This window comes from Phyllobates terribilis, unplaced genomic scaffold, assembly GCF_046119375.1.
Source record: "Phyllobates terribilis strain yellow unplaced genomic scaffold, ASM4611937v1 Scaffold_12__6_contigs__length_324123572, whole genome shotgun sequence".
In the NCBI taxonomy this organism is placed as follows: domain Eukaryota; kingdom Metazoa; phylum Chordata; class Amphibia; order Anura; family Dendrobatidae; genus Phyllobates; species Phyllobates terribilis.
The window spans coordinates 242,554,459-242,566,815 of NW_027362772.1; the positions used below are offsets into that span (position 1 = coordinate 242,554,459).

The window sequence follows — 12,357 nt, forward strand, 5'->3', positions numbered from 1 at the left end:
TTGGAGGATATTTGCGTTTTCAATGCATTCACAGTCCAATGCCATTTTACGTTTAGCTATTCATTTACCAAATCAACAGCAGCTTTATTTCTTTGAAAATGCTCAAGTTGAAGATGTCTCAAAAACTTTAAGCACAACGTCAACATTAATGGAATGGTTTTTGCTGAACCAACGTGACGAAAACGCAAGGCAGTATTTGTATCGAGAGATTCCAGAGCATTACGTTTGGAATAAAACTTGGAATCCAGACAACGAGGACTTAGCAGAATAATTGGACGCATGTATACTGTTAGTGTCAAGGATCAAGAAAAATATTGCCTTCGGCTGTTACTACTGCATGTCAAAGGAACTAGAAGTTACGACGATTTGAAAACAGTTAACGGAGTATTGCACGATACATTTAAAGCTGCAGCTTTGGCTTTAGGACTTCTATTGGATGATACTGTGTGGACACTTACTTTAGAAGACGCCTATGAAACTTCGCGAATTGTTTGCCTACATTTGGGTCTTTGGACCGCCTACAAATCCGGCTCAACTTTGGACAAATTTCAAAGAACATATAATTGAAGATTACTACTTACGTCTTCACAACAGAAGTGGAAATTGTCAAAATTGCGAATCTTATGCCATGCAAGATGTCCAAAATGTCCTAATACTGCATAGAAAAACGTTTTCAGACTTTAATTTGCCACAGCCTGCAAGTCAAGTTCCACAAATTCAAGAGTATGACGAAGCTTATGAATTATTGTTGGCAACAGAGAAGAAAAACTCCTTAAATGAACAACAACGGATTGCATATGACACTATTGTGAGCGCTGTAGAAAACCAAGCCGATCCAACGCCAAAATGTTTATTTATTGACGGTCCTGGAGGCAGCGGTAAAACATACCTCTATGAAGTTTTAATGCATCACGTTAGAGGGTTGGGAAAAGTCGTATTGCCATCGGCTACAACAGGTATTGCAGCAAACCTTTTACGAGGAGGTCGCACTATGCATTCACTCTTTGGGATACCAGTTCCAGTCAATGAAATCTCTGTTTCCAGAATCAAACAAGACACATTTGCAGGAAAACAGTTAAACAGTGCAAATCTTTTGATACTTGATGAGTGCACCATGGCACCCAAATATGCTTTGAGCTTAATTGACAGACTTCTGCGTGAAGTTATGACTACAAATGTTGCTGAAAAAAATGAAATTCCTTTTGGAGGTAAAGTTTTTGTCATTGGCGGAGATTTTAGGCAATGCCTTCCAGTTTTACCAAATGGAACAAGAACAAATATTATCGAGTCCACCTTAAAAATGTCTGACCTTTGGAAGAGTTTAATAAGCTCCAACTAATTAACAACATACGATCTTCTGACCCAGAGTACAGCAACTGGCTTCTTAAACTTGGTAATGGTGAACTTAGCAATGAATATAACCTTGGAGAAGACATTATTGAAATACCAGAAGACATGTTGTGCACTGACTGCATCGTAAGTGATGTTTTTGGGCAACGTGTTGAAATTGATGTGAACGACCAAAGCAGTGTTGAGAAGGCCTCTTCCTATGCAATTCTCTGTCCCAAGAACGATGTTGAGAGGGCCTCTTCCTATGCAATTCTCTGTCCCAAGAACAATGACGTAGCTCTGCTAAATTCCTGTGTGATGGATAGAATGCCTGGAGAGTGTAAATTGTACAAAAGTGATGATTCGGTGGATGTAGACAATGAAGATGAACGAGAGCATTATCCAGTTGAATTTTTAAATAGTGTTACGCCATCAGGAATGCCATCCCACAGACTACAACTTAAAGTTGGAGCAATCGTAATGTTGCTGCGGAATCTAAATACAAGAAATGGTCTATGTAATGGAACTTGCCTTATTGTTACTGGACTCCATTCCCACATAATTCAATCAAGAGTGATCACTGGATCTGCAAAAGGAGACGAAGTGTTCATTCCACGCATTGATTTATGTCCTTCAGACACCAGTCTTCCATTTAGGCTTCGGCGTCGACAGTTTCCAGTAAAACCAGCATTTGCCATGACAATAAACAAGTCACAAGGTCAAACTCTACACTGTGTTGGCATATATTTACCGGAGCCCGTTTTTGGTTATGGACAACTCTATGTTGCATTTTCAAGAGTTAAAATGAGATCCAATGTCAAGGTGCAAGTTTTGGACACCCATTTACAAGGAAAGTTGCTTAGAGATAGTCCAAAAGTATTCACCAAAAATGTAGTGTACAAAAATATTTTGGGTTGATATTGTTAAGAAATATATTCTAGGGTCGTACATCTTTTGTCCGATGATTTATTTAAAAATATAGTTAGATATTCATGGAATAGTTTATATATTTGGATCATCTGTTTAATAATTTTGTTCAGCTGTATTAAGTTCTATAAGCAATAATATTTAATAATAAAGTATTATTTTACCCAGAAAATTCTGTGTATTCATTGTATTATTCTTAAATCTTCATAGCGGCATCTGCAGCATGTGCTACTAAAGTGAATGCAGATTTGTGCCTTTCCACGCACTTAGTCCCGGCGTGGAAAGGAGCGAATCTACTGAGAGCGAGTGCTGTGCCTCACATCCTGCGAGGAGCTGCTGAAAACAGAACAGACAGCGCTAGAGCAGACAGAAGGAAACAAGGTATTAGTGTTTAGTTTTTTAACTGTGCTGGGGGCATGGGGGAATGAGTAGGTCATACAAAACCAGGATGAGGGGGCCATACAATCCAGGATTAGGGGAATGACGGAGCCATACAAACCACAATTACAGAATGAGGGAGCCATACATACCAGCATATGGAAATTTAACAGTATGTGCTGCATTTCCCACCCTAGGCTTATACTCAAGTCAATAAATTGTCCCTTTTTTTTGTTCAAAAATTATGGGTCTCGGCTTATACTCGGGTCAACGCGCACAGGCAACATGTACCCCCGCCTGCAGCTGGCTCTTGCTTCCGCTTATGTCACGACTATTTGCAGCTGCAGCCAAGGAGTCTCCTGTTCCGCGTTCTCAGGTCCCGTTGCCAGTTATCTGCCTGTTACCTGCCTGTTACCTGCCTGTTACCTTCCTGTTACCTGCCAGTTGCCTGCCAGTTTCCTGCCAGTTTGCTGCCTGTCATCCGCTTTCCTGCTTGCTAGCCTGAGGTCCGACGGTCTGCCTTCCGACGCCTGTCAGTCTGTCTATGGACCAGCTTGCCCGCTCACCTGGGAGCGCTCATCTGCTACCTGCCTGTTAGCCTACCTAGAGGCTCCGCCGTCACGTGCTGTGACCACCTGCCAGTCCAGAGACTCTTGCCTGCTTACCTGGGAGCGCTCATCTGCTACCTGCCTGTTAGCCTACCTGGAGGCTCCGCCATCACGTGCTGTGACCACCTGCCAGTCCAGAGACCCTTGCCTGCTCACCTGGGAGCACTCATCTGCCATCTGCCTGCTAGCCTACCTGGAGGCTCAGCCGTCACAGGTCGTACCTGTCCGTTTACCCAGAGACTGCCCCGGTCACTTGCTGTGACCTCCTGCCCGTTTACCCAGAGACTGTCCCGGTCACTTGCTGTGACCTCCTGCCCGTTTACCCAGAGACTGTCCCGGTCACTTGCCGTGACCTCCTGCCCGTTTACCCAGAGACTATCCCGGTCACCTGCTGTGACTGCCTGCCTGTCTTCCCTGGTCGCCACCCGCTTCCTTACAAGGACCGCCCCCTTGTATAAGTTGCTCAGAGGTTCCGCCTTCCAGACCCGTTACAGTTTGCTCGGGCCATGGAACCCGGTGGCACCCAAGCTCCTTCGCTCTCGGACCTTTGTCATGAACTGTCCCGACAGAGGTCCCAACAGGATTCCATCCTGGGTCACCTGCGGAATGTCAATACTCGCCTGGACACTTTGACTGCCCCACCAGCAACCACCGCTAGTGTCATGACTCGCAGCCCGGCTGCTCCGCTGCCCACCAATACCATAGTATCCTGCTCTGGAATCCGGCTTTCTGCACCTCCTCGCTTCGGAGGCGACTCCGCTCAAGCTCGGGGCTTCATTAACCAGTGCACCCTGCACTTTGAACACCAGTCCCACCAGTTTAATTCCGACCGGGCCAAAGTAGCCTTCATCATGTCCCATCTCACTGGCTTGGCTAAATCCTCTATGGGAGAGAGGAGACCCTCTGGTGTCCGACCTGCCAGCCTTTCTCACGGCTTTCCGGAAGGTCTTCGACGAACCCGGACGGAAGACCTCATCCGCCTCATCTCTGCTACGCCTCCGTCAAGGGAGTCTCACCGTGGGCCAATATGCCATACGGTTCCGTACCCTTGCTTCGGAACTGGCCTGGGATAACGACGCCCTGGTGTCCATCTTCTGGGAGGGTCTGTCCGGCCGTATTAAAGATGAACTCGCCGGTCGGGACATTCCTACCACTCTCGACGACTTGATTACACTTGCCACCCGGATTGACATCCGGTTCCAGGAGCGCGCTAGGGAGGTCACCCGTGAGAGGAGGATTCCACGTCTAGTCCCTACCTTCCAGAGACCCGTCACTCCCCCTGTTACTCCCCAGGCACACTCACCTGAGCCTATGAAAGTCGACCAGACCAAGATGGTCAAGACCCGTCAAGACTTACGTCGTGCCGAGGGGCGCTGTTTCTACTGTGGCAGTAAGGAGCACCGGATCCGTTCCTGCCCTGAGAGGTCGGAAACGCCTGTGTCTAGGATCGCTCAGAGAGGTCGCCCTAGACAAAAGTAAACCCTCTCCATCCCTGATGCTGTCTGTTTCTATCCTCTGCGGAGAGAACCGCTATTTTGAACTGGCTCAACTTGACTCTGGAGCTGCGGGAAATCTCATCTCTCAATCCCTGGTAGAAAAATACCACATTCCCACCAAACCTCTGGCCGTACCTATATCTGTTGCCGCCGTGGATGGGGGCCTCTTACCACATCCCATCCAACTCATCACCGAATCTCTGACTCTACAGGTGGGAATGCTGCATTCCGAGAGCATCTCCTTTCATGTTCTGCCTGGACTCTCTCACGCACTATTGCTTGGCCTGCCTTGGCTCCAGAAACATGCACCCGTGCTTGACTGGCAGACCGGAGAGGTCCTTCGCTGGGGACAGGACTGCCATAAGACTTGTCTAGTTCCCGTTCATCCTGTCCGTCCTTCTCCTACCCCAGCCAATCTGCCCGGTCTTCCGGTTCCCTATTGGTCTTATGCGGATGTCTTCAATAAAAAAGAGGCAGAGACTTTACCTCCTCATAGACCATACGACTGCCCAATCGACCTGATGCCCGGCTCTACTCCTCCCCGTGGGCGAATCGACCCTTTGTCCGCTGCTGAAACCCGGTCCATGTCTGAATATATTGAGGAGAACCTGGCCCGGGGATTTATCCGGAAATCTACCTCCCCGGCGGGAGCAGGCTTCTTCTTTGTCAAAAAGAAGGACGGCTCACTCCGTCCATGTATAGACTATAGAGGCCTAAACCAGATTACTGTGAAGAATAAATACCCCCTTCCGCTTATTCCTGAATTATTTGACCGTCTGAGGGGGGCTAGAATCTTCACCAAACTGGATCTCCATGGGGCATATAACCTGGTCCGTATCCGTCAGGGAGGTGAGTGGAAGACGGCATTCAATACCCGGGACGGCCACTATGAGTACCTTGTGATGCCCTTCGGTCTCTGTAACGCTCCTGCCGTCTTTCAAGAGTTGGTCAATGACATCTTCCGTGATCTTCTCTACTCCTGCGTGGTGGTGTACCTGGACGATATCTTGGTCTTCTCTCCGGATCTTCCTACTCACCGGAGGGACGTTCGTCAGGTCCTGCTCAGGCTCAGGCAGAACCACCTCTACGCTAAATATGAGAAGTGCATCTTTGAGCAGACCTCTCTTCCATTTCTGGGCTACATAATCTCTCAGACTGGTCTACAAATGGATCCTGAGAAACTGTCTGCCATCCAGAAGTGGCCCCGACCAGAGGGGTTGAAGGCTATTCAGCGGTTCCTGGGCTTCGCCAACTATTACCGCCTGTTCATACCGCACTTCTCTTCCCGGACCGCCCCTATCTCTGCTCTCACCCGTAAAGGTACGAACCCCAGAGAATGGCCGCCCGAAGCAGAGGAGGCATTTCTTTCCTTAAAACAGGCCTTCCTCTCCGCCTCGGTGCTGCATCGTCTGGACGGCAACAAACAATTCTTCCTAGAAGTTGACGCATCCTCCTCCGGAGCTGGGGCGGTACTTACCCAAAAATCTTCTTCCGGAAGAAAGGTAACCTGCGGCTTTTTCTCCAAACTTTTCTCCTCTTCTGAGCGCAATTATTCTATAGGAGACCGAGAATTGTTGGCCATTAAGATGGCACTGGAGGAGTGGCGTTACCTGCTCGAGGGGGCTCTCCACCCGGTAATAATTTACACTGACCACAAGAACTTGGCATATCTCCAGAGCGCCCAGAGACTTAACCCGCGCCAAGCCCGGTGGTCTTTGTTTTTTGCCCGCTTTGATTTCATTCTTCATTTTCGTCCGGCTGACAAAAACATCAAAGCTGACGCCCTGTCCCGATCCTTTCTGGTGTCTGATCTTGAGGAGGAGCCTAAACACATCATCGATCCCGCCAGAGTAATGCAGGTAGCCCCCGTGGGCCTAAATCGTCTCCCTCCCGGTAAGACGTTCATAACGGAGTCCGATCGGGAGAAGATTCTACACTGGGGTCACTCGTCTAAGCTAGCTGGGCACGCCCTCCAGCTTATTACCCGGCACTACTGGTGGCCTACCCTGCACAAGGATGTAATTGACTTTGTTTCTGCCTGTGTGTCCTGCGCCCGCAACAAAGTTCCGAGACACCTGCCTGCCGGCCGCCTTCTTCCTCTGCCTGTGCCTGCTGCCCCGTGGCAACATATAGCTATGGACTTCATAACAGATCTCCCCATCTCTGCCGGTTGTACGGTCATTTGGGTGGTCGCTGACCGCTTTTCCAAAATGGCTCATTTTATTCCCCTGCCAGGCCTCCCGTCTGCTCCCGAGCTAGCTAAGGACTTTATCCGCCACATCTTCCGTCTCCATGGTCTGCCTCTCCACATCGTGTCGGATCGTGGGGTTCATTTCACCTCACGCTTCTGGAGAGCCACATGTAAACTGCTCGAAGTCACCCTGGACTTCTCCTCCGCTTACCACCCACAGTCCAATGGTCAAGTGGAGCGGATCAATCAGAATTTGACCAGTTACCTCCGGCACTTCGTTAATGCCCACCATTCAGACTGGGTGGATCTCCTACCATGGGCCGAGTTCTCTTACAACAATCACGAGAGCGAATCTTCTTCTAAATCCCCGTTTTTTGTAGTCTTCGGTCAGCATCCTCGGATCCCTTTTCCTGTCTCCACCTCTGTGGACAACCCGGCCGCGGAATCTCTCGTTAGCAAATTTTCCTCCATTTGGGAGAGCACCCGATCCGCACTCCTTCAGTCATCCGAGCGGATGAAGAGACACGCCGACAAAAAACGCCTGGATTCCCCACAATTTCGTCCCGGAGATAAAGTCTGGCTCTCATCCAAATATGTCCGGCTCAAGATTCCTTCCTATAAGTTAGGGCCTCGGTTCATCGGCCCACTGGAGGTTATCAAACAGATCAACCCGGTGGCCTATAAATTGAAACTCCCGGCCAACTTACGGATCCCTAACTCCTTCCATGTATCTCTTCTCAAACCCGTGGTACTTAACTCCTTTTCCAAGTCTACAGGTACGCCTCCTGCTCCGGTTTCTGCTGAAGACGAGTTTGAGGTAGAGAACATTCTGGCCACCAAAAGGGTAAGAGGAAAGACCTTTTTTCTAGTGGATTGGAAGGGGTTTGGTCCTGAGGAGAGAACATGGGAGCCCCGGGAGAACATCCATGCCCCTCTCATCCTTGCTAAATTTCTGTCTGGCCTAAAAAAGGGGGGGCCTAAAGGGGGGGGTACTGTAGCGTCGGCGTCCCTGCCTCCTGCTAGGCAGGGACGCTGTTCCCCTCACCTCTCTGCTCCGTGCCCGGCGGCTTCCTCCCACTCTGCCTGCAGCGCCTGCTCTCCCCCGGTCACTGTGCTTAGGGCGCGCGCTCACCCTCTCTTAAAGGGGCCGCGCGCGTCGCCCTAAGGAGTCCCCGGCCAATGGCCGGAGGATCCCTCAATATATAAGCCACCTCCTCCAAAATGGAGGTGCCCGAGCAATGTTGTTGCACTGTTCACTACTCTGCTTCAGCCCTCAGGTCCCGTTGCCAGTTATCTGCCTGTTACCTGCCTGTTACCTGCCTGTTACCTGCCAGTTGCCTGCCAGTTTCCTGCCAGTTTGCTGCCTGTCATCCGCTTTCCTGCTTGCTAGCCTGAGGTCCGACGGTCTGCCTTCCGACGCCTGTCAGTCTGTCTATGGACCAGCTTGCCCGCTCACCTGGGAGCGCTCATCTGCTACCTGCCTGTTAGCCTACCTAGAGGCTCCGCCGTCACGTGCTGTGACCACCTGCCAGTCCAGAGACTCTTGCCTGCTTACCTGGGAGCGCTCATCTGCTACCTGCCTGTTAGCCTTAAAAAACCGGAGAAAACAAGAGTAGTATAGCAAAAGGATAGAATCTTTATTTATAATTCATCATCACAGAGGTAAAAGGTAATACAGAAAGTAATAGTAATGAGGCAAGGGGATCAGGAAAAGCAGTGCCAGAAACAAGGCAACTCCTGGCAATAAGACTGCTGGGCAATCCAAGAAGAGAGGGTATAATCCAATATACAAACAAAGGGACACTCTATAAATGTATAACCACAAATGGTAGCAGTACATTAATATAAAGATTCACCCATTATAAGACACCAGTCATTTAAATAGACATAATAGACAATATCATGTGCAAAAATCGCAAAATGTTAAATAGTAACAAAAAGGGGGAGCCACAGAAGGTGCTACAAGTAAAAGCGCGCCCCGACGCGCGTTTCGCTCTTCTTTTTCAAGAGGCGCGCTTTTACTTGTAGCACCTTCTGTGGCACCCCTGGCATCCTGCGGGCTTCCTGTCACCCCGGTCTTTTGCAACTGGGTGAGTGCTTTTATCCACTTCTTGGGTACTCTTTATACATTTATTCATTTAATATCATGGGCACAGGGTAGTTAGTACCTCTTATTCCGGCTCTGCATTTCCCCCTTTTTGTTACTATTTAACATTTTGCGATTTTTGCACATGATATTGTCTATTATGTCTATTTAAATGACTGGTGTCTTATAATGGGTGAATCTTTATATTAATGTACTGCTACCATTTGTGGTTATACATTTATAGAGTGTCCCTTTGTTTGTATATTGGATTATACCCTCTCTTCTTGGATTGCCCAGCAGTCTTATTGCCAGGAGTTGCCTTGTTTCTGGCACTGCTTTTCCTGATCCCCTTGCCTCGTTACTATTACTTTCTGTATTACCTTTTACCTCTGTGATGATGAATTATAAATAAAGATTCTATCCTTTTGCTATACTACTCTTGTTTTCTCCGGTTTTTTAATATTGGATGTGAGTAGGCAATTTGAACCTGGTGCCGGACAATATGTCATAGCACCATGTTTTGTATCATAGTATATATTTGGCCAGCTTCTTTCTTATATATGCTGCCTGTTAGCCTACCTGGAGGCTCCGCCGTCACGTGCTGTGACCACCTGCCAGTCCAGAGACCATTGCCTGCTCACCTGGGAGCACTCATCTGCCATCTGCCTGCTAGACTACCTGGAGGCTCAGCCGTCACAGGTCGTACCTGTCCGTTTACCCAGAGACTGCCCCGGTCACTTGCTGTGACCTCCTGCCCGTTTACCCAGAGACTGTCCCGGTCACTTGCTGTGACCTCCTGCCCGTTTACCCAGAGACTGTCCCGGTCACTTGCTGTGACCTCCTGCCCGTTTACCCAGAGACTGTCCCGGTCACTTGCTGTGACCTCCTGCCCGTTTACCCAGAGACTGTCCCGGTCACTTGCCGTGACCTCCTGCCCGTTTACCCAGAGACTATCCCGGTCACCTGCTGTGACTGCCTGCCTGTCTTCCCTGGTCGCCACCTGCTTCCTTACAAGGACTGCCCCCTTGTATAAGTTGCTCAGAGGTTCCGCCTCCCAGACCCGTTACACAGTATTGACAACATGACGTAATGACAAAATTCATTAGGGGCCCTGGGGGGATACATTGTGAGGTTAATTTAAAGTAGTGCACAACCCATTTAAACACTGCTTCGCTGCTTAGTCGCGCCCAGTCGGCCGCATACATATTCTAGAATACCCGATGCATTAGAATCGGGCCACCATCTAGTATATATATATATATATATATATATATATATATATATATATATATATATATACATATATATACAGTGGTGGCCAAAAGTATTGGCACCCCTGCAATTCTGTCAGATAATACTCAGTTTCTTCCTGAAAATGATTGCAATCACAAATTCTTTGGTCTTATTATCTTCATTTAATTTGCCTTCAATTAAAAAACACAAAAAGAATTGTCCTAAAGCCAAATTGGATATAATTCCACACCAAACCTAAAAAAGGGGGTGGACAAAAGTATTGGCACTGTTTGAAAAATCATGTGATGTTTCTCTAATTCGTGTAATTAACAGCACCTGTAACTTACCTGTGGCTAACAGGTGTTGGCAAACTAAATCACACTTGCAGCCAGTTAACATGGATTAAAGTTGACTCAACCTTCTGTCCTGTGTCCTTGTGTGTACCACATTGAGCATATTATATTTGAAGAAAGAAATGTGGCAAAAGGTAGAAAAGTTCAAGGGGGCCAAATACTTTCACAAGGCACTGTACATATATATATATTATTGTATATCTATAGATTTTACATTTTCAATTAGGTTCTATCTGCCAAAGCTTATAGGATAAATCATTGTAAAACTGCAGCAAGAATTAAAAATAAAAAGTGCCCATAACTAGAATTCTGAGACTGGAGAGAGAACAAGTAGGAAAACAAAGGAAAGGAAAAATTCTTCAGATTTAGGCTATGCACTCACCAGGATGAATGAGCCTACAAAAAATGTATGACTTGTCTGAAGAAATTTAGGATTTGCAATCCCTGGTGGGTACTCCGCTTTCGAGGATTCATACCAGGTGACCCCCAAAAATATCAGAAGGCACAAGACAAGAGAAATGACGATTACTCCGAGCATTCTTGCGGCTTCTGTCCTTTCTGGCTTTCTTTCACTTCTTGGTCTCCTTTAATACTAATGGCCATGTAGTAATTACAGGGTAGCAGAGTTTTACAAGTTCTTACAGGAGAAGTGCCGCCCACAGGAGCTTTACAACTGAATCATAATAATAATAATGATATTTACATTGAAGTTGCCAAATATTCAAGTGCAAAAAGACCTTCTCTGTGTGGATCTTCTGACATTTTCTGCCTTCCCTTGCCAAAAAAGTGGGTTTAGAAAATTATGAATAAATTGACAACAAGGTGGTAGTGGTACAGTACAATTTTTTCTTCTTTTAATACAAAAATTCACAACTTTACATGAGCCCCACTGTTAGGTTTTGGACTGTAATATAATTTTAAATTGGCTGCGTTCTCCTTATGGATGCAGACAATTTTTGCCTTCTCATTGTTTTTCCTCCCCTTTTTCAAAGAGCGATTACATTTATATTTTTTTCATTTACATGGCTTTATGAGGGCTTGTCTTTTTATGGGATAGGTTATGTTTTTGAAAGACACCATTCATTTTCCCTTATTGTAGCTAAGAAAATGGGAAATAATAATCCAAGTTCGGTGAAATTGTGAGAAAATCCCAGAATTTTGCCATAGTTTTTAAATTTTTTTTTACAACATTATGATTCTGATGATATTAAACATGTATAGTTTTTTAACTATTTTAGTTGCTTGAAAAAATATTCCAAACTTTGTAGAAAAAAAAAATATTTTGTGTCTGCATTTTCCAAGAACTTTTTTATTTTTTCATCGGTGGAGCTGTGCATGGGTTTGTGCTTTGCAGGGGAAGCTGACATTTTTAATTATATCATTGGAGTAAATACTACATTTTGATTCAATAATTGTGGGAGGCGCTGTGACAAAAAACGGCAATTTTGAGATTTCGATTTTTTAATTTTTCTTTCCATACGACATTTACCATGTGAGTTAAAGAGCCATATGTGGGCCCTGGACACATAGACAGAGCAGTGGAATGCTTCAAAAAAGGTGTTCTATTTAGTTTAGAAAGTTAGTGCAGTACAGAGGATATTATAGGGAGTCACTGCAAACTACAGTCAGGACACAGAACTGGATCACTGCCTGAATACCTGCCCCATGTGAAAGGAGAACAGGTTGAACTAGTTGCTTTGCAACACTGTTTGCTGAATCATATGATTTCTTCAGTAGAGAATTAATTGCACCACCC

General features: G+C 46.6%; 1 pseudogene; it reads right to left on the reverse strand.

Annotated features, from left to right (window-relative positions):
* The window catches only part of LOC141172483 (arylacetamide deacetylase-like 4), a 74,232-nt pseudogene extending 63,028 nt beyond the window's left edge, over window positions 1-11,204 (reverse strand).
* Between the last annotated feature and the right edge of the window lie 1,153 nt (window positions 11,205-12,357).